Here is a 27134-nt window from a genome sequence, read left to right as displayed (position 1 = left end):
ACCGCCGACTGTCAACTCGTTGGCAGGACCTCCCCATAATAATAATAATAATTTGGCACTTATATAGCGCTACGAACCCTCAGGTATCTGAGCGCTGCTTATTATTACCCACAGTGTGTGGTGCTCATTTATCGACCTTGAAAGGATGAAAGGCTGAGTTTGGCCCCCCCCGGGATTCGAACCTGCGTTAGCAGGCTCTGCACGGATGTCAAAGCGAGCGCTCTACTCGCTGTGCCACTTGACCGGCCAATCCCGTGAGGGATGCGTCCGTCACAATCGTCACCTTCGGCCAGGGTAGCCAAAATGGAGCACCCCTCATCAGATTGCCTTCGTCGGCCCACCACAGAAGGTGCTGGGCGACCGAGGGCGGCACCTGCCGGAAGACTGACCACTGCATCTTGAGGGCCAACTGCAAAGATCTCATCCGCAGTCGAGCCTCCGGCACCAGAAGAATGCAGGATGCCATGAGGCCCAGCAACCTCAAGAACTCAAACGCCAGGAGACTCTGGGCATGTTGAAACTTGTGTACCATCTGCTGAATGTGAAGAGCCCTCACCTGGGGAGGAAAACACTGCCCCAGGGAAGTGTCGAGCACTGCTCTGATGTACTGGAGCCGCTGAGTTGGTGTCAAGTGGGACTTCTTTAAGTTGAGGGAGAAGCCCAGCTTCTGAAGGGAGTGGCAGGTGACGGACAGATGATCCGGGACTTGCTCAGGAAAGCGCGCCCTGATCAATCGTCCAGGTAGGGGTAGACGTGAATCCCCCCTTTCCCGAGATACGCTGCCACCACCACCATGAGCTTGGTGAAAACCCTCGGGGCGGAGGTCAATCCGAACGGCAGGACCTGAAACTGAAAGTGCGAGTCGCCAACCGCGAACCTCAGGTACTTCTTGTGTTTGGGATGGATCGGCACATGAAAGTAAGCGTCCTTGAGGTCGAGTGACACCAACCAGTTGAAGGACCTGGAGGACTTGAGAGAGAACCACCATCTTGAACTTGTCCTTCCTGAGGAGCTTGTTCAAACCGCGCAAGTCCATGATGGGTCTCAATCCCCCGTCTTTCTTCGAAATAAAAAAATAAGGGGAATATCATCCCTTGTTCCTCTCCGCTACAGGCACCTGTTCTATGGCGCCTTTCTCCAGCAGGGCTTGTATTTCCTGCACAAGGAGCGGATCTGGACTCTTCAAAGAGAGATTCCCTGGTGGATTGTCGAGAGGCCTCTGCCGAAAGGGAAGACAGTAACCGTGGGCTATGATCTCCAGAACCCACACATCTGAAGTAATGGCACGCCATTCTACAAGATGCTGCGCCAGCCTTCCCCCAACCGGCGAACCATGGGACATGGCATCATGACTGAGCTGAAGCGGCAGTGCCTGAGGGCAAAGAGGCAACTGCCCGTGCGGCCTTGGCACCTCGAGTACCCTGTTTTCCACCTCTGGTACTGCTACGGTGGCCCCTTTGACTTGCAGCTCCTCTCGATTTACTAAAGGACGAGTAATAACAAATGGAACCCCCCCCCTCCATTGCCGTCCCCTAGGACGAAAGGCAGAGGTTAGCGAACTGCAGCGCTCAATGACTTCCCTGCAGCTTTTGAGGTCTGCAACCTCTCAAGGCTCTTGTCAGCTTTGCTGCCAAAAAGACCGGCTGACACAATCTGCCATTTCCAGACCCGACTGAACGGACTCACACATGGCATCCTTGCCATCCTGTATAATAGCAAGAAAACCATCCTGTTCCTCCCCTTCGGGAATATGTTTAGCCTCTAAGGAAATACAGTTCCACAGAGTGTGCGTGAAACGTGACAAGGCACACACGGAGTTGGCTGCCTGAAGAGCCATACTCCCTGAAGAAAACACTTTCTTCGCCCAGCCATCAAAAGGCTTGTCGTCCCCATCAGGAGGGATTGTAGGATACAACGCCTGCTTTGCTGGGGCCTTAGCCGCCTGCACCACCAAACTCTCCGGAGTGGGGTGCGTGGTCAAGTAGCAGGGGTCGCTACTGGCTGGGTGGTATTTTCGCGGCAAAGACTTGCCCACTGCCGGGAGACTCTCCGGAGCAGTCCAAGCCGCTGCCAGCCTTCTTTGCAGAGCCATCTGTTGGTGGACCTTGGTCGAGGATATCCATCAGGTCATCCTGCAGAAAATCGACAGGTGGCGCAGACCACCCCAAATAATCTGTGACCTTCGACATAAGACGCCGGTACGAGGACTCGGCATGGGTGGCAGGCTCAGGCCGACAGAACTCCACCTCCAAGAGAGGTGTCCAGAACACTGGTGTCGTGCAACGACTGACACAGGTCTATCTGGCTATGACCAGAAATAATCTCGTCTGGTACCATATCAGGAACCAACCCATCCTCAGAACCCTCATCCACCTCAGAAATATAATCCAGAGGCTGGAATGTGGGCACAGAATAAGGGATAAAGACATTTTTAGCCTTGGCCATAGCCTTTCTAGCGGGTTCCACCATGCCACGGGGTACCTCCGACAAAACAGCCTCGAAAGGCGTCGAGGGAATCGGCGTCAACGTCGAGCGTGGTGCAGACAGCTTCAACACAGTCCTCAAGGGCGGAGTCCCGAGCGTGTCCTTCGACAGCCTGGGCGCCAATGGCGTCGACGACTTCCTCAGAGGCGGAGCCTCAGGAGAGTCCCTCGACGACCTCGGCGCCAAAGGCGTCGATGGCTTCTTCCTCGAAGACTTCACAGGCTCCGACGGTCTTGAGGGTGCCGAGGACCGGGAGCTGGAACAGGCATGACTAGAACGATTCCCCTTGTCAGAGTGGGACCTCTCGCGCGAATCGTGCTGACCACCCGAGCCCAAAGGCCTACGAGCGGTGTCTCTAGTACGGTCACGGCCGGCTCCTCTCAGAGGCGCGGACGGACCGGAGCCCTGCCATTCAAAAATCGCCATCTCCTTACGGAAGGAAGCCCATTCCTCAGGAGTCGAATGCTTGGTGGGACAAGCAACCTGCCGACGTGCGGCGTCCTCAGAAGAGGACCGGGAAGGCGACCGATGACGGCGCTTCCGCAAGTGCCTCAAAGAGGCAGAGGAATGGCGGGACCTACTCTGGGACCGAGACCTCCCGGACCGACGACGATGCGGTGAGTCGGCCCTCGAATCGTCCGTTGAAAGCCCATGGGACCTCGGCTTCCGAGGCTTGGCCACCTTACCTACGGAAAGCTGCTTCTTACGTTCCCGCAAGGCCTTCGAAGTAAATGACTGGCATTCCACACAGTCATCCGTGTCATGGGCCTCCCCGAGGCACCAAAGGCAAGCGTTGTGCGTGTCTGTTAGCGACATCTTGGACCCGCAGTCCCGACACTTCTTAAAACCTGGCCGCGGGGTAGAAGATGAAGACATGACGAACTTCACAAAACGAACAGGTTCGAGGAACCGAAAGAACAGAACTCAGAAGTGTCGAGGCGTGCTGAGATCTCCGAAGCAAACACGTTCGCGGAAAAAACGGAACTGAGGCTACGGGCGTCGTGTATACTACTTATAACATCCGGTGACGTCGGCTTGCCGGAGGCCCTCGAGGACAGTGTATCGACGTCATCGACGCAGGACGCAGAAAGATTTTCCGAAGCAGCACAGCTGTTGTGATTACTGTCATAGATATGGAATATGTCGGAGGACCAAATACCCTCGAAATCCTGACTTATAAACCCACTAGGAATTTCGCTTATATGGTATATGTCCCGAGGTGGACATCAAAGGTTAAAGAAACAAAGGAGATGCTAAAAAAGCTAACCCATCTATTGGATAAGACAAACAGGGTTGTTACTCAGTGATATGGATGATGATATAGATTGCTATCGTCACCCAGCCCCCACTGACCATGAGAACAATTGTATCTGTTTAATAACCTCTGATAATCAATTAGCAAAAAGACTACTATCGCTGGAGTGTAGATCTTATCCACCTAGAGGCGTGAACATCAAACTAAGAGCCCTACCACCTAAGGCTAATTTGTGGATTACCTTAGCTCCTCTAAATCCCATCATGACGCAATGTGTGACCCAACCTAACATCCATCAAGATTCCCCGCTTTTACTAGACCCAGAGATGAGTGTGTATTCCGGTAATGTTCAAGGGATAGAAGTGATTGATTGACCTACAGCGCACCCTGAGTGCAGGGTCACCATTCCCCTACACATACTGAACAAGGGTGGTTCTGCTCCAGAGGTCTTCCTTTTATCCTGGAATACTGCGAGGTTAGCTAGAAATACCCAGGATTATGCATGGTGCGACTTTATAAGATTACACTCATAATTTGCTTTCAAGAGACCTGGTCTTTGTTCCTGGTCCCCCTCTAAGGTACTCCAACTATGATATCCCTGCTGTAAAGGGGAAGGTCGTTAGACCGAGAGGTGGTCTCACGGTATGGGTCAAAGCATCCTTAAATGCTCTTGTAGAGGTAACTAATAGTGGAAATCCAGTTTTACAATTTGGTAGGAAAGATTTCTCTTTACAGCACCTTTCCTTCCATTTCTATGGACCCCCAAACCTTTAGCTTTTATTTTTGTATCGGACCTATTTTCTTTACCGTGCAGTGAAGCCTTAAGCTTCACTACACTGCCTTTTGCTCATCTGTCATAGGGAAAATGACATGTCCTTCGGGCTGTCAGCAATGGGAAACATTGTTTCCCTTAGTCTTGTTACTTTGTTACTACTTTCAGTAACTTGTTATCACTTGTGGTAACTTTAAATCTGTAGAATTTATCTTACACTTACAATGCAGTATAATGGGGTACACTTTATTTTGCCCTGGACTAAATCAGAGGATTTTTGTTTACTCTAGATGTACTAAATGGACAAGCTGATGGCAGCAGTTACTTTTTGCTATATTTTGGTGTATTTCGTTTTAGCCTTACCACGTTTACCACGTTTGGCTACTAGCTGTGGCTAGTGGTCAAACATGGCCATGCCACAAGGCTTCTAGCTTGCTTTTTGGCCATTTTGTGTTTTCCCCTTCTTCCTGGCCTGAGAGGCTAGGAAAATCCTTATATGGACTTCGTGTCCAGGGAAGCAGAAGCTACTGGAGGGCTATGTGTGTTTGCTGCCAGGATGTGGGTGGGGAATGTCTGGTACCAATCCACAGACTGATGGCAGTGTGCCTGAGTGGTATGCATGAGCTTTGCTGCCAGTAGTCCTGCCTGGACCACGGGTGTGTGTGTGGAGGGGGGTGGGGAGCAGATCTGTCATTGGCTAGTGGGAGTTTTCAGCTCTTACTTGGCTTACACCCACTCTGGAGAGATCCTGGAGGAAACTGAAGGAGCCAAGACGCCTGCCCAGCTGCAAGACATGTTTGAAGAAGGCCTGGCAACCAACTTCTGCTGCTGTGCTGGAAGAGGCCTGTCTTGTAGGTGATCTTCAGCAGTCCTGTGAAGGAGCTGCGACCCTTGGAGCGGAGAAGGGCCCATCCATTCTCGATGTCCGCTCGGAGTCCTACGAAGAAGAGCCTCGTAAGTGCCCCTGGATGGCCCAGCGGCTGACCAGCTCGTGGTTTGGGCTATTGTGCTGCAGACAGACATTGCAGTTCTGAATTGAGGCCTGGAATTTGGAGGATCTTAAGCTTGTGCCATAAGATTTACCTCTACGACATTTCGTGGTCCTAGCAGCAAGGGGACCCGAGATAAGAGATGAAGTCTGACTGCAGCAAGTGAATCCCTTTGCCTCGCATCGGTGCCCGACAACCGAAACTGCTTACCACTGTCCAGTCCTGTCCTGAAAGGGGCCCTGCATAGAGTTCTCCTGCACTTTTCAACTGGAAGACCTTGCACCAGCATTAGTCGCCGACTGGAACACTGCTCAAACCTGCAACCCCTTAGGAGTAAGGGCTGAGGCTGATGGCGGGAAAATGATAATGATGTGTTATTTATATAGAGCCTTAATCCAAAGCGCTATATAAATAACACGACCTCGGACCCTCTTCAGCAGACCTGCCAAGTCCCATGAAGAATCAGAGTATGGAGGTGAGTTGTAGCAATACTTACCTGAACCCCTAACTCCCTTTTAAGGGTTTTGGTAACTTTATAAACTTTTGTATTACTTTAGCTTTGCAACTGGTTGTTCACACAAGCACTCCGAAAGTTGGGGACACGTTTGTGTAACGCTCACCTGGTATCCACGGGGACGTCACTCAGCCTGTTCTGACCTCTTACGACCTCAAACCCTTCCCTGGAGACTATTCGACTGGAGACTGGGCCTGAAACACAGGATTGGTAGAGTTTAACTCCCTATTGTCTCTGTGTGCTTGAACCCCTTCTTCCCCGGGGTCCAACTCTTCCCTTTGATCCACAGCTCACCTTGTTTTCTTGGATAGTGTGCTCTCCGTCCGGCCTTCAGCGCAGGGGCGCGTTGATTGTTGCGGGCTCGTTGCTGCCTAGTTACTTCACTGGCAAGAGTCTGACAGTTAAGTATAATGAGTCTTTTGAACAGTTCTCTAACTTCATTCCTTTCCTTCCTTAGATGATGGCCGGCGTCCGGGGATGGCAGCGTGCTGCTGAGATGAGTAGCGCTGAAGGTGAGTGAGAGCGTGATGCGTGATGCACCCCTTTCGTATTTGCATTGAACTGAGTTCTTTTTCTGTGTCTTTTAGGTGCCGCAACGTTTTCAGCTGGATGCCGGTTATGAAGAACAAATGCGGTGGGTAAGCGCGTGAGGCAGCACCTCTAGATGTTTCCACGCTAACCTGGAGTGTCTTTTCCCTCTTGCAAATGGATGAGAAGTTCCGGAGGCAGAGTTCCCCCAGAGCGGCTGGGATTCAGGTAAGCGTTTGAAGCTTGTACAGTATTTAAAAATAAGCGAAGATTTGCAGAATGCCTACTAATGCCTTTTTTCTGTTCTTTTCCCTTTTCCTTAGGAAGCGGCGTGCCGGGATGGGAATGACACCGCCGAAGATGCCCGCAGAACAGAAGGAGCGATGACTGATGGGCAGAAGCGCCGCAAGGTAAGGCTGCTCCTAACGGTGTTCTTGTTCTTGCAGGAGCTGAGCGCAGAAGAAAGATGCAGGCCTACTGGAGACCGATCCGAACACGGTGAGTGTCACGCTGCAGGTACAGAAAACGCAAAGCATGTTTCTCAGCCTGGGCGTGGCTTAAATAGTCTCTGGGTATATCCCAGGGGCCTCTGGGCTGAACCACACACAAAAGACTAGACCGCACATGCAGTTCTGGGAATCAAAATATGTGGGGGCATCCATCTTGTCCCCATCAATGCACTACAAGTCCAATCCCCAATGTTATCCTATGGGGGTGAGTGAGTCTGGTGCCACAAGCGCCAAGTCTGACTCCGAGTGGGTCTTTGGAGGGATGGAGAAGCCCTTTAGGGCCATGTAAGTGATCGTGGCCTGGCACCAGCCTGACTTCTTGGAGGGCTGAGGACATGAGGCGCAAGAATCATGACAGTTTTTTAGTTAGAGTATCTTGTCTCCCAGCACTTGGAACTGTTCATTTGACCCCCAGAACGCCCAACTTCATTTGTTCCAGCTTCACAAAACTCTATGTAACTTTGCTGAATTTTTGGGCACAATGCCCTATACATTTTAGGGATGGACTTCTTAAGCTAGGCTTGTATGTCTGTGGAACTGTAGTGCTAATGCCAATTTGTACCTTCCTTTTGAGGGGTTTGATATGTATTTTGCCCTACTCCAGTGATTGTGTATATTTATCCATTTTTATTGTTGTGTGATATTACCTGTTAGTAGAAATTTGTCACTGTGTTATTGGCCATAAGTAAAGAAGTATTTTTATACCTGTTTGTCTAAGTGTGTTCCTTAACTGCTTCACTGTGTGTGCTCATTGTGGACTCCTTACAAGCTCACCACCTCTTGAGACTTGGCCACTCGCCTTGCTACCCTGAACTGGTTTGGATACAGCTCCCAGAGTTCTCCCCGTTACAATACTAGGTTGGCCTTCTATACATCTGCCCACCAGGCCAGAGTATAGAAAATGAGTCCTAACACAATTACTTCACATTAAACTTAATAATCAGTGAATTCTATTTCCTAAATAGTTATAATAGGCAAAACCCTGGCAATGGCGTGGAGACTACTGAATTGGCTAAACACAGCCGGAAAAAGTCCTACACAGTAAATTCATATTTTTGTAGTGTTTGACCTTAATCTTCAGTTCGAACAGCTTGCTCTAACCACTGGTGCTACCGACGACGAAGATATGGCGTGGGTGTTAGGCCTGTTTTTCTAAAGTCCAACTGGGGGGGTTATACTTCATAAGACTTATCTCTTGGTTTTAGGGCCTCTACTTCATATATCGGCCTGTACTACACAAGTTGGTAGAGTGACTGAGCAGCCAGGCTTATCTTAGGAGGGAGGAATGTGAGCTGTAAAGCAGTACAAGGAAATCAACACATACACAGATCCAAGGAACCATTTACTCACAAAGTTGTATAAAAAAATATTTATTTATATATACACAAGGCACAAAAGCAATTCTAAAATGTTGCTACTACTAATAACATTCAATTACAAATGGAATAAGATTGGAAAAGGAACAATAATGCAGGTGAGTAACTTTTCATATACTTTTCTTATCCAGCACACAGAGCGACTTCCGTTAAGGTCAGTAAAAGCACTTGTATGCATCACCTTTGCAAAATTCAGTTTAAGGGGAAGTAAAGGTTAGGCAGAACACAGCTAGCAACTGGTAAATATCAATGTAACACTCTCCAAGAGTGGTTTAACCAATCTGTTTCCTAACTAGAAAAGTGTTCACAGTTCAAGTTGTGGAGGAACACGCATTACCCAGGCCAATAGGATCAAGAAGATGGACATTTGGGAAACCAGCAAAGCCACAGTCAAACAGACAGCACCGGTTTTGATGACAATCTTGAGAGAAAAGTTAAGTAACCAGTCAGTTGTTCATGTAGAAAGCACAGGAGCACAAGAAGAACCTTTGTGTAGGTATACAGGCTGCAAAGCCTGCACAGTGGAGTTGAGGTCAACTCCCAAATGTGGAAAACAGAACTCCCAAAGCAAAGGAGCACAGAAAATGGCCCAAGCTAAGTGTAACCCAAGTCCCACAGTACCTGAAGAGTGAAGTTGAAAATGTAGCTGTTCGCCTTCCTGATGCAGCGACGAAGACCCTGATTCCGGCTCATTGGTCGTGGTGACGAAAGGGAAGGGGGGGGGGCCTTCGCTGGACTTCTGCGGCAGCACTCAAGAGAAGGGGTCGTCAGCAAAGGACTCAACTCACTCCAGCAGCGGTTTGTGGTTTTGGCACCTTTTTCTTAGTGCCAAGAGGCAATGGATATCGTCATGCATATCGGATATGCATGTGAAGATTCAGTGAGATTCGTGGATTGCCAGATGATGCCCTCAAAAAGGGCCCAGGACTGGGTATTGGCTGTCTGCAGCCCAGGAAAGTCGCAGGACGTCGGGGGATGGCCCAATTTGAAGAAGGTCTTGAGGCTGATTGTTCCCACCAGCCTAAAGGAGGAAGTCGTCCTTGGTGGAGCTTCCTCGTCGGGTTGAAAACAGGGTCAGGACAGCAGCAGGGCTTCACCAGTATTTCTTCGGTTCTTGAAGGTGCTGCAGGTGTCGCAGCTCGTCTTCTGCTTTGAATTTCCAGTTCCTGTGGTGGACTCTTTGTGGTCCAAAAATCCTTGCCTATATGCTGGAACTCATTCATTCACTCCTATGGAGCTGTCAATCACCAGGGGGTCGGCAGTCCTGCGGGACAGCCAGCTGCTTAGTTTAAACTGGTTTCAGCCAGGCACACCATCAGACAAAGGTCAGACGTTTCGAGGCCCTCCCTCACTTCTTGCCTTTCTAGACACACTGGAGCCTGGGTGGGCTTCACACAAGAAGTCCGCCAAAGGCAAAACACACAAAGGACCCACCGCCACCTGCAACGATAGAAGTAGAACCCAGAAGAAACATACAAATGAAAAATGGCGGAAAAAAGACGACAGGGGCTAGTTTGAGAAAATGGTCACCAATGAGTGCTGTACTGCAGCCTGTAAGTAACCTGCACAAAAGGTAGAAGTATCCACTGCCACCACCCATTAAGGTTTGTTAGTTACTGTAACAAAAAGTTAAGAGAGCAGTGGGAGAGGAGTTACAATGTAATTCCCCCCGCAGCACCCCACATAAAATGGTGTGTTTTGGTCCCACAATAGAAAAGGTAGGTAAGATAAAAGTTACCTTACTACTCTTGGTAACTGTAGTTCACACAAGAGAATAAAATAAAAAGTGAATTCCAAGGGACTTCTCAGTAACACTGCACAAACGGTGCTGTGCGTCACAAAAGTCAATAACAGATACCTGTATTGAAATATATGGAGGAGAGCATAACCCCATGAAAGTAAAAAGAGAACACAAAAACATTAAATAAGATTCCCAGTCAGAGCAACAGAATGAGTGAGTGGTAAAAAGTGCCACTCGGGCAGGAGAATAAATAGAAAAAGTGCTGGGATCTCTCCGGTTAAAGAGAATTTACAGAGAAACTGAATATTCTCTACAACAGTGGGATATTCTAAACCTGGATGCTACACCTGCAAAAAGACAATATAAAAATGCTTTAGTTATGGCTCGCTTTGAATCTCAGGGCATGTAACGAGGGGGTAAAACTAGATTGTCCGGCCAAGGGGACCTTTGCTAGTGGCAGTCGAGCTAGTCATATAGACTATATTCTAATTCATGTTAAATTATGGGTGACAGACTTTGAAGTCAAAACAAGACCAGAAAGTGATCCCCGCCCAGTACAATTGGTATTATACTCCAGCCCCAGTGGATTCCAACCAGAAAGCCATCATTAATGTAACTGGACATTCAACACGTGCAATCAAATGGGCTATAGATCGATAGAGATCATGTTCTAAAATTTCAGCGTCTATAGGGATCACATCTATAAGACACCCCGATGACCCACAACCCATCGAATGAGACAATCTTGCAAACCTACAATGACATTAGCAAAAATAATTACCCTGTTGGAATCTAAAGCAGGGAATACGATCAAAAGGCATGCAATTAGATATGCTGAGTGGTATGACACAGTGTAGAATAATGAAACAGCACTTGCTCTCATTGTTAAAGAAAAGAGCCAACACATAGAATAATCAACTCCAACTGGCGAGATTCCAGTACAGAAGATGAATTATAACAAAGAAAAAGGAACATATAGATAACCTGTGGAACAAGACTAAAGAAAGCTGCTTGAAATCATGATAATGTGAGGTTCTGGAAATGTATATCTACTATCTGAAGGGGTAATGAGGGGCTAATACAAGGAAACATACCAGCAATAGCATGGCACAGCATTTGAGTAATTTGTATAGAGTACAAAGACGCTCATGCAAGCTCTGAAAAGTCAAAAGAGAAATAAGGCACCTTGACAGACTCTCAATGGATCTGATCTGTTCATTGAAGAACCGGGAAACTTAGCATCTTATCTCGTGTGTTTATTTAACACAGCGCTTACCATGAATGAAGTCCCTAGTTCTTGGGTCAGTGCTGACATAGTGCCCTATATAAAAAAAAAAAGGTGGGAGGGAGTATCCCTCAAACTACAGGCCCATCTCACTTCTGGACTCAGTGGGACATTTCTTTGCCAGGCTGGTATTAGGACACTTGCAATCATGGGTAGCTGATAGTAATTTAATAAGCCATTTGCAAGCAGGTTTCCAGCAAGGAATTAGAACAGTAGACCAAAGTTTAAGATTGTTAATGTTGGTAGAAAAATAGGTCACCCTGAAAAAGATGGATCTTTATGTGCTTCAAGTTGACCTTCAAATCCCTTTGATTGTGTTCCCTGAGACAAAACTATGGACGACCCTTTGCGATCTGAACTTCCCAGATGCTTTTTTAACAGCGCTCTTACTCCTATACTGGGATAATAAAGCTATTGTGAGATGAAGCCGAAACGGTGAAACCACTGAATCATTTGGGGTAGAGAGGGGCATGCAGCAAGGATGTGTCCTGGTGCAGACGCTCTTCTGTCTCTTCATAAATGGTGTCATCACTAAGAGTCATTTCCCAGGAATGCACCCTCATTAGGGACAGAAAGAGATCCAATTATATTATTCACAGACAATGCGTATTGATAACTTTGATCCCAATTGGATAAAAAAACTATTTGCATTGTTCAAAGATTTTTGAAATCGTGCTGAAAATCTATCGAAAACTAAATCAATGGTCTTTAGCAGGAAAAAGACAGCCCAGCCCCCCCTCTCTCCTAATGCTCCTTTTGCCAGAAACAGATGTATCTCCTCCTGTAGGACTGTAGGAGAGGTTCCTGAGGGAATGGTTGGTAGCAGAGGGGTGGTCTGGAGGGTGAGAGGCAAAAGGCAGCAATAACCCTGCTGGATGACTTGTAAGGCCCAGGTGTCTGAGGTGGTATTTCTCTAGTCCTTGTCAAACAGGGATATTGTGCCTCCCAAAGGGGATAAAGGGGCAAAAGTCCACCTCAGAGAAGCTTTGCGCCAGAGGCTACAGAGGGCACTGTGGAGGTAGAAGCGCTTCCTCTAGGTGCACCATGGCCCCTAACCCTGTTGGGACGATGGTGTCCTTGACTGCTCTATAGTGCTTTGCATCTAACCTCTTTTGGCATAGGAGGCAGAAACCGCAGTTCTCAGACTTGCGGGCCACTGTTGCTGCATTGCAAGTCCCAGCAACTTGGCGGTTGCTTTAGAGGCTTGAAACTTCTGGAGCGACTCGTCAGCCTTGGTCTCAAACAAGTTCATGCCATCAAAGAGCTTGTCCCGAAGATTCTGTTGGAGGTCAGTAGCAAACACAGACGTCCTCAGCCAAGAAAAACACTGCAAGACCGTGCTGTTGGCCATCGCCCTTGCAACAAAGTCTGCAGGGTCCAGGCCAGACGGCAAAATCTGTCGGGAGGCTTGTTTGCGGTCCTTAATGACAGCCTTAAAGCCTTCCCACATATCTCCCTCAGGTATGTGCACAGATGCCTAGGGCATCACTGAACACAGGTCAAAAAACAAATGTGGCCAAGGCAAAATAGGTATTGATACATTGGAGACAGACTTGTAGAGCCGAAAATCCTCATGCATCCAATCTCTTGCTCTCCACATCAGGGGGCAAAGACTGAAATGCAGTGGACTTAAGGTTCACCGTATCGGCCTGCACCACCAAACTCTCCGGTGAAGCATGGGCAGAAAGAAACAAGGGGCCAGCCTGTGCCTCTTGGCCAGGTCACAGTGCACCGTGAGAACGTACACCGACTTGGCACACTGTTCCATCACTGGCCCCTCTACTGCCTGATTGAAAGGCAGTGAGGAACAAGTTATTTAACCAACGATTGTTCTCCAGCATGGGGTCTGGCATGGATTCACATGCTCATGAATAAAGAATACACAGCAGTACAACAATACACAACCATGGGAGGTGGCAAGGCTCAACAGAAGCAATTACTCTTACCTCCGCAATAGGCTCACCTTCAAGCGAACAGGTTTGTGTAGCACTGCTTGGCCGACCCTGGACTCCTCTCTGGAATCCCTGTCGACGCAGTAGAATCTTGTGAAGCTGTGCGTGGATCTCCACGTAGCAGCCCTGCTGATGTCCAGCAGGTGCACACCAGACAGGAACGCCGCAATCGCAGCGATCGGTTTAGTGGAATGGGCTCTTGGACGGCTGGGCAGCGGTCTGTTTGCCAACCGAAAACAGTGAGTGATACAGCCGGAGAGCCACCTAGAGATGGAAGCCTTGGATAAAGCCTTCCCATGATTCACAGAACCACAGTTCACGAATAGTTGAGACATCTTCCTGAAACTCTTTGTGCGTGCCACATAGAAAGCACGAGCCACGTCCAGCAAGTGCAAAGTCATTTCAGCCGGCGACGATGGTTTCGGAAAGAACACAGGCAACACCAAAGGCTTGTTGAGGTGGAATTCCGACAGAACCTTTGGGATGAAGGAGGGGTGTGTCCGCAGCACCACCCTTGTGTTGTGAAAAGTCAGATAAGGCTGTATGCAGGATAGGTGATGGCCACGAGGAAAGCCGTTTTCCATGAGAGGAACTTGAGAGGGGCCTGATGCATAGGCTCGAAGGGGGCCCCCATGAGCCTCGTCAGTACCATGTTGACTTCCCACGCCGGGGCAGGCCCTTTGACCAGTGGGAACGATCGAAACAGTCCTTTGAGGAACTCCTTGACGAGACAGTGGTACCAAAGAGAAGACCGTCCTGGAGACCTGGTATATCAGGAGATTGCTGACACATGCACCTTGATAGAGGCATGAACCAGCCCTACCTTGGCCAAGAACAACAAGTATGGAAGAATCTGTGGGCCGTAACACTTCGAGGATTGATCTTCTGCGCCCGGCACAACTTCACGAAACGCTTCCACTTGTGCCCGTAGCACTTTAGAGTTGACAATGCTCTGGCCCTGGCAAAAACCTCCCTGCAGTCTGCCGGCAACTCGTACCCTCCAAACTCTAAGGCTGCAGGAACCAAGCCTTCAAGTTGAACGACCCTGGGTCATGAAGCAGGATTGCACCGCCTTCTCTGGTGAGCAGATCCGCAACCACTGGCAGCTTGACCAGGAGTGATGTTGACAGGCTGTGAAGTTCCGGGTACCAAATCTGCCTCGGCGACGAGGATCATCTTGCATTGGTGCCCCCCTGCTTCCTGATGTTGAACATCGTGGTGGTATTGTCTGTGAAGACCCACACCACTTTGCCCTTGAGAGACGGACGGAACGACTTGAGGGCCCAGAACACTGCCCGCAGCTCCAGTATATTGAGGTTGAGATCTCTCTCCTCTAGCAGCCACAGGCTTCTGGCGTGGAGACGTCCGTAGTGGGCTCCCCAGCCCTCCAGGGAAGCGTCTGTGGTGACTGTCTCCTGGGGCTCAGAAATCCTGTGCCCCCGGCGATGTTGGATCATAAGCCCCAAAACCATAACGCTCGACGGAACTCCTCGTCGAGAGCAATCCTGTGCGAAGCTTCCGGACACCCGGATCCATCGAGCGACCAGGAACTCCTGAAGGGGTTGCATTCGCAACCTGCAGAGCCAGACCAGGTAGATGCACGACAACGTCATGCCGAGCAGCAACTTGATGATCCGGACTGCGGCGGTCCTCAGTGCCAACAACCATTGTACCTTGCCCAGTAGGGCCACTATCCTCTCGAGGGAGCCGCTAGGCAGGAGACTGTTGTGCCTGGCCCCCAGGAACAGGGCGTTCTGCGATGGTATCAAGCAGGACTTTGGATAGTTGGAGAACCCCAGATCCATCAGCAGCCGGACGGTCCTCTCCCCATGTTCGACGGCTATTCCCTTGACTTGGCGCTGATGAGCCAGTCGTCGAGGTACGGGTTCACGTGTATCCCCTTTAGACGCAGATGGGCCGCCAAAACAAGGCACAAGTGGAAGCACTTCGTAAACAACCTGGGCATCCTCCAGATCCAGCAACGTCAAGAAGTCTCCTTCCAGTTGGCCGAGCACGTGCTTCAATGTGGCCATCCTGAATGTTTGTGACTTAAGTTATTTGTTGAGATTCTGCAGGTCTTGAATGGGCCTCAAACCCCCAGTTGTCTGCTTTACCAAGAAGTATCTGGAGTAGTCTCTGGAGCCCCGGAGTCGCTTTGGAATCAGCTCTAGCGCCCCTTTTCTTATCAAGGCCCGTACTTCCTGCAGGAGCTGAGGGATGTGCTACTCCTGCCGGGCCACCGGTGATGGCTTCTAATTCGGAGCCATGGCTGCCGATGGATTCCTCGTTGTTTGAAGCGACGGCGCCAATAGGGGAATGGCTTTCGGCCTGCATAGTGTAGGCCATCCACTGTTCAGCCCGCCTGTCTAACGTTTCTGGTGGAAAGAGCTTGCAGTACTTGCAAGAGTGCTAGCCGTGGTCTCGAGGAAGACACCTACTGCAACAGCGATGGCTGTCCTTTCAAGGAAATTTGCTGGTACACAAGAGGCAACATTTAAAGGGCGTCCTCTCCATAACAGAGTGTGACGGCAGCCAGACCAAAAAGAGAAAGAAGTCAAAAGGAAATACATTCTTAAAGCAGAATAACCCAGGGCCCCACTCTCCCTAGTTTAAGGGCCTGGCCTGAGGGCCGAGGCCACGAGATCGACAGTCGTCGAGCAATTCAACAGTCGTTGAGTAGTTGTGGATGTCTTCGGTGGCAAGAACCCCACGAGGCAGTGGTTAAGGTTAGTTGTGAGACTAGACAACCGTAGGTCGTGGGGGCAAAACAGGAAATATTAATTATTGCAAGCTTCGCATAGGCGACCAACTAGGTTGGTTGAAAAAAACAATCTGAGGGACCTCGATGAGTGAGGGATTTTGGGTACACTACACATCACTGATAGTGTTACAGTCACGCCCATGTCGACTACCCCTTTCGATCTTCGAAAGAAATAATCAATACTTTGCGATTTCCACTAGATGTCGAACTATATGCACAGCATGTGATTCTGAGCAGATTTACAAGCATCAGAATCAACTGTACTTGTCTTTTCCGTGAATCCAGCTTCTAAGTGATTTAATATTGCACTGCTATCCACCCAAGCCTTAAGTCGTATCAAAAGTGCTCTTGCAAAAATGTTTCCTGAAGCATCGAGCAGTGTGATAGGGCAGTAGTTTGCTGCTAACTCTCACCCTTCCTTTTAATACAATGGGCGAACCTCTGCCCTCATCCAAGATTTAGTCCAGTTTTTTCACTTGTCCGATCCACTAAAGCCCTACATACACCAGCATTGGAGTTGGTTCACAATAGGCTCTGGCTCCCTGCCGCCTTCTCTTTAATTTCATTTCCATTCTTCTGTAAGCTTTTCATCATACAACACAGATCCTTTAGCGCTAAAAGGATTTGGACGTTACAATCGCCCTTACAGCCTCCTCCATGCCCCCCCCACCCTACTATTACTCTGTATAAGGGCATTTATGCCCTTATCTACATTGGGTGTTCATGCAGACATGCTACGTTGACCGCTTGCACCCTGCCCTTTCAAGGCAAGGACATTGCACTGGTTATTAATGGGGATGTTAGGAAAGATTCTTTTTTAGGTAACTTTCCCACCATATTCTATGGACCCCCAAACTTTTTGTTTTTGAACCGGTCCTGACTGTGCAGCTTCACCCATCCTGGCCTTTTGCTCATTTTGTCATAGGGAACCTCTCTTGCGTATTGATGGAGTACTCCACGACTGCCCTATTTCGAGTTATGACAAAACTCTGATTCGTATGGTAAAACACTGCTCCCGCCTTGGCATGATTAAGGCTCTTGCATAAATTATGGTTTGCAAGCGTGTCAGCACACATGCTCTAACAACGCATGGTCTGAAGTCAATGGGGATATTGGGATCAAGCGGGAATAATGAGTGAAAGATATCTTGCCAAATGGGCTGTACATTAATGCCAAAAAGAACTAAAACCCGGCAGATGAGCGCTACAATTATGAATTATTAATTTAGATAGAGTCTACTCTATAACCTATGAATAGGTGATTAAAATGTAGTACCAAAGAAATGCAAATTAAAAAGTTATACAAAAAAAGGTTAAATTCAACCTGCTACTTTTTCACCGGAAAACGCTATATGAAGTGAACCCATCTGAAGTTCAACAGTCCTGCTGTACCAACGAATTACCAATATAAGGTTAGTAACAAACTATGGTTAGGTACAACAAATTAAATGAGTACCACAATATATATATATTTTTTTTAAACTTCAATTTTTATTCAGGTTTACAAAACAGTGTTTAAACATTCCCCAAAAATCCTCCTCCCCCCTACCCCAACTTGTGCCCACACCCCCGACCCCAAGTCCAAAACAAGTCTGTTCCGGGAGACTTATCGTACTCTCCCTCTCTTCGGGTGTGATGCAGCTAGTGCCCATGACTCAGACAGGCCTGAAGCTGCCTTGCCCCGGGTACCGGGCCTCCCTGTCTTTTTTTGCACAGCTCTCAGTCTGATTTGCCCCGTTGGGACCGAGCTCCCCACCCAGGATTTAATGGACCTCCCATCCCCAGGATTGTTGTACTCCGTACCAGTTTGTGAGGAACAAGCCTATATCGTTGTTCACCATGGCAGTGAGTTTGTCCATCACAAACATGTTTTTTACTTTTTTCATCCAATTTTCCTTAGAAGGGAGCTCCAGGCTTTTCCATTTTTGTGCGAGGGCTACTCTACCCGCCCGCAGCATTGTCTCCCACATCCTTGGGTATCGGTGTACTTCCATTTCCTCCAGGGGGAGGCCCAGTAGCATCGTCAGGGGATTTAGAGGTAAGTGTTCCTCTATCACTTCCGCCATCCAGTCCCTCACTGACCCCTAGTACACTTGAGCCTTTGGACAATGCCACCACATATGGCTCCTGGTGCCTGCTTGACCACATACCCTTGGGCACAACGGGGACACCGCCGGGAACATCTTAGATAATTTTGCTGGGTCCCTATGCCACCCCTGCAGTACCTTAAAAGTTGTGTTCAATATCGGCGGTAAATAGATTCCCATGGAAGGCAATTTTGAATATTCTGGACCAGGAGTCCTCTGAAATCTCCTCTCCTGCCAGGTCATTCCAGAACTTGCGAAAGTTTCTCCTTCCCTGGAGGTCGTACGTATTGAGGATTTATACATGGAAGATACCACCCCCTTCCTCGAGGTCGCCGTAACTATGAACTTCTCAAAAGGGGTTAGCTGTCTACTCAGATTGGGGCCCATGACTGATCACATAGAATGCCCTTTAGGCGGAGGTACTCAAAGACGGTTAGGGATCCCTGGCCGAGCGCGTCCCTTAGTTCCTCATAAGGCAGGAATTCACCCTCCCTGAACATCTGCCCTGCCCACTCCAGTCCCTTATCCGACCAGGTTTGGGATGACCTAAACCCCTTATTACCCAGGTTGAGGGGATGGCCTCAGAGGGAGGTCAAAGGGGACGGCCATGTAGTGAGGAACGCTGTCTGAGGCCCTTCCTTCCAAATGTCCCAGAGAACCCCCAAGGTCGGGTGGGTTTTCAAATGACTCGGGATTGTTCTTTGCGGAGCCCACACAAGGTTGCGGACCTCCAGGGGGTGGGTGTCCATATCCTCCAGGTATGACCAGTACGTCCCCATTCCTTCCTTCATTTGTTCCAATAGCACTCGCAGCTGGGTGGTGCGGAAGTACAAATGGAAGTCCGGCAACCCAAACCCTCCCTCCTCCCTTGGCAACGTCAGTGTGGTCTTCCTGGTTCTCTGGGTTTTCCCCTGCCATATAAAGTCCTGGATAGCATTCCGGAGAGCCCTGAAAGCCTGCTCTGGGACATTGGTCGGAAGGGCTGTAAAAAGGTATAGGAGCCGTGGCAGTACGTTCATTTTAACTGCCGTCATCCTGCCATACCAGGAGAGGTTCATCCCGCCCCACCTTCTAAGATCTGATGTGATGTGATCCCTGTTATTATGGGTTCGTAGTTCACTGTGGCCAGTTTAGTTAGGTCCCGTGTGAGGAGAACCCCCAGATATCGTATTTCGGCCTTCCCCAGTTCAATATCGTGAAGCCTGTCTAAGGGGTCTAGCACCGGGTCCCGGAGTCTCATAGGGAGCAGGACCGATTTCGAAGCGTTGACTTTCAGGCCCGAGAAGCGTCCAAACTCGGTCACCAGGTTCAACAGAGGGGGGAGTGAGGAGCTAGGGTCTACCAGGTAAACCAGGATGTCATCTGCAAATAGGGAGAGTTTAAATTCCACCTCCCCCCTGCTGATCCCCTTAATTCCTGGATGTGATCTGATCGCTATGGCCAGAGCTTCTATCGTGAGGACGTATATCGGGGGGAGAGGGGACCCTTGCCGTGGGAGCTCTGTAAAGTGCCGTTACCCAGCTCATAATGTGGGTCCCAAAACCCATCTTCCTCAGGAGGAGATCCATGTACCGCCATTCGACCCTGTCGAATGCCTTCTCCGAATCTAAGGAGAGGACACTTGCTTTGAGTTCCGACCATTGCGCGAAGTGGAATAGATCTATGGTCTTACGTATGTTATCCGAACCCTGCCTCCCCCTGATGAAGCCCACCTGATCTCCATGGACTAGATTTGGCAATATACCCTCTATCCGCCTCACCACCACCTTGGCCAGAATCTTAACGTCAATGTTTAGCAGTGATATGGGGTGGTAAGATGCACACTCTGCAAGGTCCCTCCCCTCCTTAGGTAACACCGCAATGATAGCCCCAATCATGGAATCAGGAAGAGTTTCCCCCTCCAGCACGGAGTTGATAACTCTCACTAGGTAGGGGATTAAAGAGGATTGGAATCTTTTGTAAAAATAAACGGAAAACCCGTCATCCCCAGGGGTGGTTCCCACTTATCCCACTTATCGCCTTGTCTACCTCTTCCTCGGTCACTGGCCCTTCCAGACCTTCGGACATCTCCCTAGACAAAGTAGGGAGTTGGATTGAGTTCAAGAAATCTTCTATCAGAGCAGATCCCCCATCATATCCGGAGGAGTACAGGGTCTCATAATATCAGCGAAAGGCTTCTCCAATATGGGAAGACTCGCAACCCAGAGTTCCCTGAGCGTCCCTCACTTCCTTCACCATTTTGCTCCTCTGGACCTCCCTCCGCTTCCAGGCCAGGATCCGGTCCGTTTTGTCCCCTTTCTCATAGTACTTTTGCTTGACCATCTGAAGACTTCTCTCCGTTTTGTGGAGGAGTAAGTCCTTCAGCTGGAGCCTGTAATCCTACAGGGCGGCCACACGGTCGCGTTCCGGCCCTCGGTCCGGGGAGCCCCCCGGCTGGAGTCGGGCGATTTTTTCATGGAGGGTCTTCTCCTGAACCTCTCTCACCCTTTTTGCCGATGCACCCTTTTGAATAAGAACACCCCGTAGAGTCGCCTTAAAGGCGTCCCAGAGCGTGTGTGCGCCCACTTCCCCATTGTCGTTTAGTTGACAAAATTCTGTTATGGCGTCTGCAATCTCTTGGGCGTGGACCTCGTCCTTTAGTAGGACGAGGTCCACGCCGAGGTTCCTTCCGCCATCCCCCCAATATTGTAACCCCCACCATGTCATGATCCGACCAGGGTACGGGATCGACCCTGTAGCCTGCAACATACGGGCGAAGGTTTGCGTCCACCAAAATATAGTCCATCCCTGAGAACGAAGCATGGGTGGCCGAGTAGTATGAAAAAGAGGGGATTCCTGTTCTGGGGGACGGAATTGAATCTACCAGGCCCAGCTCTTCGTTCACCCTCTGGAAGGTGCGCACCGTGGACTCATCCGCGGGTCTGGGAGCCCACCCGCTTCCTATCCAAAGATGGGTCCAGCACGATGTTGAAATCTCCCCCATCTACCAACATGCCCCGTACAAATAGCTTGAGCTTCTCCTTTACTCCCTCCCAGAATTGGGCCTGGCCATCATTCGGACTGTACACCACAGCCAGGGTCAGGGGGATCCTTGTAAGGTGCCCCTCACCAATAGAAAACGGCCCTCAGGGTCCTGCAGGGTGGCCTCGCTAGTGAAGCGGATATCCCTGGCAACCAGGATGGCCACCCCTCTTTTCTTCCCCTTGTGGGATGCGTGGAAAACCTCCCCTATACCCCCCTCCCCTCTCATTTTGGGTTCCTTCCCCCGCGCCCAGTGCGTCTCTTGCAAAACAACAGGTCCAACTTTGCCCTCCTGAATTCTCGGCAAACCAGGGACCTCTTGGTGGGGGTGTTCAAGCCCCGCACATTCAGGGTGCCCACTCCCAGGGCCGGTTGGCAGTCAGCCATAATTTAAGTCGCCAGATCTGTTGGGCACCTGCCTAGCATCACTATTCCCTTTTTGCTCCCTTAGTCTTATTGTTAGGACATTATTTGAACCTTTCCCCAACTCGTCCCTGAACCCCTTCCCCAACCAGAAACCCCCAACTAACTTAGTCTCCCCCTCCCCGGCGTCCAGCCAATTAGTTTCGCCATACCTGGCATTAGGCCGGACCACCAGACTGCCCTTCCTGACCGGGCACTCACATCCAAGCTCTTTGTTATGAGCCCTCCCCTCTGTTTCTTCCCCACTGTCACCCCCATCTTACTTGCTGTCCTGGGGGAATCTTTGTTCATCGGACCATCATTGCGTCGGGTCCCGTCCCTCAAGCGGAAGGGTCGCCCCGATCCTCAGTCCTCTGAGTCATTGCGCACCCACCCCCTCCCTCCCGGACGGTGGGGTGTTTAGCTTCCTGTATTTTCTCGAGCCGGTTTTCCTCCTCTTGGACCCAGGCTGGTCTGAGGTCCCCTCCCTGATCGCTGCCGGGCCCACCGGGCCTCTTCTAGGGGTAGACTCTGTCACGTAATCCTGAATGGCCCCTTTTATATCCTCTTCTGTGATTAACGATGTCCGTTGGCCCATGTATTCAAAAGTCAGGGAGAATGGGTACCCCCATCTGTAGCGCACCCCTTTGTCCTTCAACAGTTGCGTGAGAAGGCGGCACATTCTCCGCTTCGCCAAGGTGTAGGCGGAAAGGTCTTGAAATATTGAGATCTCTGCGTTTTTGTAGGAAATCACCCCCGCTTTCCGTACCTCCTCCAGGACCTTTGCCTTGTCCGTATAATAGTGAAATCGCACGAGGATCGAGCGGGGGCCCCTTGCCCTACCGCCCACTCTGTGCACACGATCAAATGTCAGCTCCGTGGTCATCTCCTCCGCGAATAGGAGGGTGATTATGTCTCGCACCACACGGGTTAAGTCTCTCTCTGTTTCCCCCTCCACTTCGGGAACCCCAAAAAATCTGAGATTGTTCCTCCTTTCCCTATTTTCGTAGTCGTCCATTTGCCTGGCCCTTCCTCGTCCCTCTTTTCCAGGGCCGCTAGCCGCATCTCCATTTGCACCTCCTGCGTAGCCGAGGACGATTGATCGGTCTCCACTTGCAAGAGCCTGTCCTTCACCTTGTACACCCTGTTGTCCATTTTTTCCATTTTCTACGCAATGTCTGATCGCATATCCCGGATCTCCTGGAGTATGGATGTGAATCCCCTCTCCATAGCTGCTGCGGAGTGCGTCGGGGCTTCCGAATGGGCCATGCTCCCGTGGTTTGTGGGGTTCTCGTTTTTGTCACCAGCCCCCTCGTAACGAAAGGATTGCAGGGTCTCCCGCCAGTTCATACGGGCATTTCCCGTTCCTGCTTCGCTGTCCCCCACCGGCTCCGGGACGGGAGGGGACCTTTAGGCAGGCACTCACCCCATCAGAACCTTGTGGGGGAAACGGGTCCTGTAAAGTCCTGGGGGACTGCAGGCGGGCACACGCCCTGCAGCCTAACGCAGGGGCCTCCACCTACCAGAAGTGAGCACCACATACATTTTCGGGTGGCGGGGGTCGTGGGGTGGAAGCCCTCCGGGTCCTCGACCTCTACTGCCGTCGTCTGTCTCCTTCTCGGGCACGGGCTCGTGGGCCTTTCACAAGAGGGGGGGGGGGGGGCCACCCTCTCTCCCCGGACATCGCCTCGTCTCCGGCCCCAGGCTCGTCCTGCCGCCACCAGCTCTCTTCGCCAGGGCCAGGTGGGGGGGGGGAAGGGGTTGTGGAACACGCACCCAGGCTCTACCGCTACGAGAGCCCTGTCCGTGGTGCTTCTGTTCGTCCGTGTTTTCTTCCAGCTTCGGGACTGATGTCCCGGGTCTCCGTGTCTTCCCACGGTGGTGGGCGGAGGGCTCTCCGCGTGGGCCCCACACTCCGATGGGAATCCCCCGCCTTGCCGGGCAACGCCCACGCTGCGGGTCTGTGGTCGAGGGATCTCCCCTCTAGGCCCTCCCTTTGCTCCGTCACTTTGGGCCGTGACGTCCGTTCTCCGGCTTCCCAGAGTCCGCTCTATCGTTCAAAAGGGGCGCGGTCCAGCAGCCGATCCAGCACTGTGTTGCCGCCGGGGGTCCGGGGGGGCTCAATCCCCATCAACAGCCAGAGTACGGCGGGAGAGCAACGCTCAGGCTGCCATCACCTGCGCGCCCCCTGGTGGCCTCCAGTACCACAATATTTAAAAAAGTAAATGATCCTCTCATTCAGCAGAGAACACTGAAGTGAAGTTTCCGAACTTCAGACAGAAGAAATAAGTCCAAAGTCACAGCCCAGGTCCATGTTCACTACAATTAAAGGTCAGTGTCTGACATGTTAGGACTATCACTTAACGACCAGCAAGCATTTTTGAACATGTTTTTAACATGCTCTAGGATTTTAACAGTTTTTGTAAAAAAAAATGTTTCTGTTTGTATTGTAGAACATCTAAGAAGTGTTAAGATTAAGCCATTATATTAATAAATGTACCGTCCTGAAGAAGGCCCACTAACAGCAGTCAGAAAGCGTTAGGGATAACGGCAAAAGACACAAGGGCCAAAACATATGTCGACCATTCCTGAGGCCAAACTTCAGAGCCTATCCTATACCTTTTTTGAGGAGATATATATATATATTATACATTACTCACTGTAATTTCTGATGCTTGTATCTGCTTAGATTCACATGCTGTGCATAGGCTGACATCTAGTGGAAGCTGTGGAGTATTACAGTTTGTTTTTCGAAACTCGAAAATAGGCGTCGACACAGGGTGTGCCAGTAATACTATCCCTAGTGTGACGTCCACTGTACCCATAATCCCTCACGCGTCTAGGGCCCTCAGATTGTGTTTTTTCTGACATGAGGTTGCATGAGGAGTAGCGCGAGTACAGATAATCCAAGCAGATAGATAGATAAGACTACAAGCGTCCATGCGCCTTCTCTCAGCGGGGAGGAAGGGTGGGTCGCATGTGAATCTAAGCAGATACAAGCATCAGAAATACGATTATGGTGAGTAATGTATGCCTTCTGAGGCTTGTGGAATCTGATTAGATCACATGCTGTGCATAGATTAGCGAGCAGTGTTAGAAGAAGGAGGTGGGATGTGAGAAGGGTCATGAACGAATAAATGTCTTAGAACCGCTTGTCCCACTTGAGTATCTGTCTTGGAATGGGTGTCAATGCAGTAGTGCCGAGTAAAGGTGTGAATAGAGCTCCAAATAGCTGCTTTGCAAATGGTGTCAAGGGGTACATTTGCAATGAAAGCCAGAGTGGCCCCAATGCCTCTTGTAGAGTGGGCTCTTGGCGCGAAAGGCAAAGTTTTTTCAGAAAGGGAGCAACAGCTGGATACAGTTAACAATCCACTTGGAGATGGCACCTTTAGAGACGCAATCTCCCTCTTTGCATGTAGCTACGGAGACAAACAGTAGGTCCGTTTTCCTTAGCGGTCTGGTCTTGTTTACATAGTATAGGACCGCCCTACGCACATCTAGCGTGTGTAGTTTCACGTCAGCCGAGCTTTGTGGGGTCCTGGAAGAAAGCCGGAAGCTCGATGGACTGGTTCATGTGGAATTTAGAAATAAACTTATTTGAGAACCTAGGGTGTGTACGTAAAACCAGTTTATCTTTATGAACCGTAAAGAAAGGATCCTGCATTGACAGAGCCCGAATTTCACTGACCCTTCTTATAGATGTAATAGCTACTAAGAAGGCCGTCTTATAAGTCAAGTGTTTGACTGCTTTTATGCATGGGCTCGAATGGGGGGCCCATGAGTTTAGCTAGCACCACATTAAGGTCCCATCCTGGTGGTGGGTTTGAAAATGGGGGGTGAAGTCTCTTTACTCCTTCCATGAAGGCTTTAACCATTGGTACCTTCCACCACGACACCTTGTTATGAGAGGTGGTGTATGCTGACAGAGCTGCCAGGTGTACCTTCAGTGAATTAAAAACCAACCCTGCGTCCAGCAGTCCAGCAGGTGGAGCATGTATGTGACAATTGTGGAAGGAGTGCAATCAACTGGGTTGATTTGCTTATTCTGGCACCAGATAACAAATCTTTTCCATTTGTCAAAGTAGCAGTGCCTCGTGTCTGGCTTCCTAGATTTCCTTAGGATGTCCATACATCTCTGCGGTAAATTGAGATGTCCAAACTCTATGACCTCAGGAGCCATGCTGCCAAGTTCATTGAGTTGGGTTGAGGATGCACCTTCTGACTTTGGTGCTGGGACAGTAAATTGTGCCAGCCCGGGAGTTTGATGGGTTCGCATACTGCTAGTCTGCGTAAGTGCGGAAACCACGGTTGTCTCGCCCACATGGGAGCAACTAGGACGAGCGTCATCGATTCTCTGTTCATCTTGTTGACCACCTTCCTGATGAGGTGTTGGTGGAAAAGTGTACGCAAACATCCCTGACCAGTTCATCCACAGGGCGTTCCCCTGGGAGTCTGGTTCGGGGAACCTGGATGCGAATCCTGGGCATTGTCCGTTTTCGCTTGTGGCGAATAGGTCTATAGTGGGGAAACCCCACTGAGAGAAGAGATCTCTGTGTAGACACCATTTGTGTTCCTCTGGGAAGGGGTCTCTGCTCAAAGCGTCTGCCAGAGAATTGAGATCCCCTGGAACATGTTGTGATGACAGGAATATGTTTCGTCTGAGTGCCCATATCCAAATTTTCTGGGAAAGCTTGGACAGATTTGGTGAACGAGTCCCTCCTTGTTTGTTCAGGTAAAACATGGCTGTTGTGCTGTCTGTCCGGATCTGCACTGACAGGTTCAACAGGTAGGGCTTGAACGCTTGAAGCGCTCTGAATACTGCCAAAAGCTCTAACAGATTGATATGATTCTTGGCTACTGAGTGAGACCCGAGACCCTGGGCTGTGTGGTGGAGATGGTGTGCTCCCCACCCTGACAGGCATGCGTCTGTCGTGACTACAGCCTGTATCTCGGGATCGTAAAAGGGTTTCCCCCCTTGGACAGATTTTCTCTTGTCCACCAGTGAAGGTTTTGTACAAGTGTTGGCGAAACGACCCCTAGATCGTCCCACTGACCACTTGCCTGAGACCACTGTTTCGCCAACCATTCCTGCATGGGACGCATGCGCAGGCGCGCGTGGGGGACCAGGTAAATACATGACGCCATCATGCCCAGCAAACGCATAGCTTTGCGTACCGTTATCTGGCGACCGGCCTGATGTTGCGGAATTTGCAGCAGTATATTCCGAATTCTTTCCTCTGATGGAAAGGCCAACCCCTCTTTTGTGTTTCGGACAGCTCCTAGGAACCGTTTGGAGGTGCTTGGCACCAGACTTGACTTTTTCTCGTTTATGGAGAAACCTAATTCGAAGAGGAGGTGGATCGTTCTTTGAATGTTTGTTCTGCAAATAACTGGGGTCTCCCCCGTGATGAGCCAGTCGTCCAGGTAAGGGTACACTGGGATTGCCTCCCTGCGTAGGT

General features: G+C 50.1%; 1 protein-coding gene across 1 annotated transcript in view; it reads right to left on the bottom strand.

Annotated features, from left to right (window-relative positions):
• Positions 1-27134, bottom strand: part of DLST (dihydrolipoamide S-succinyltransferase) — an 851089-nt gene that overhangs the window by 5964 nt on the left and 817991 nt on the right. The gene's annotated exons all lie outside the window — the stretch shown is intronic.

Source organism: Ambystoma mexicanum, chromosome 14 (assembly GCF_040938575.1).
Source record: "Ambystoma mexicanum isolate Mex_15411 chromosome 14, UKY_AmexF1_1, whole genome shotgun sequence".
NCBI lineage: Eukaryota > Metazoa > Chordata > Amphibia > Caudata > Ambystomatidae > Ambystoma > Ambystoma mexicanum.
The sequence above is the reverse complement of the archived record's forward strand: the minus strand, read 5'-3'. Positions and strand labels throughout refer to the sequence as shown.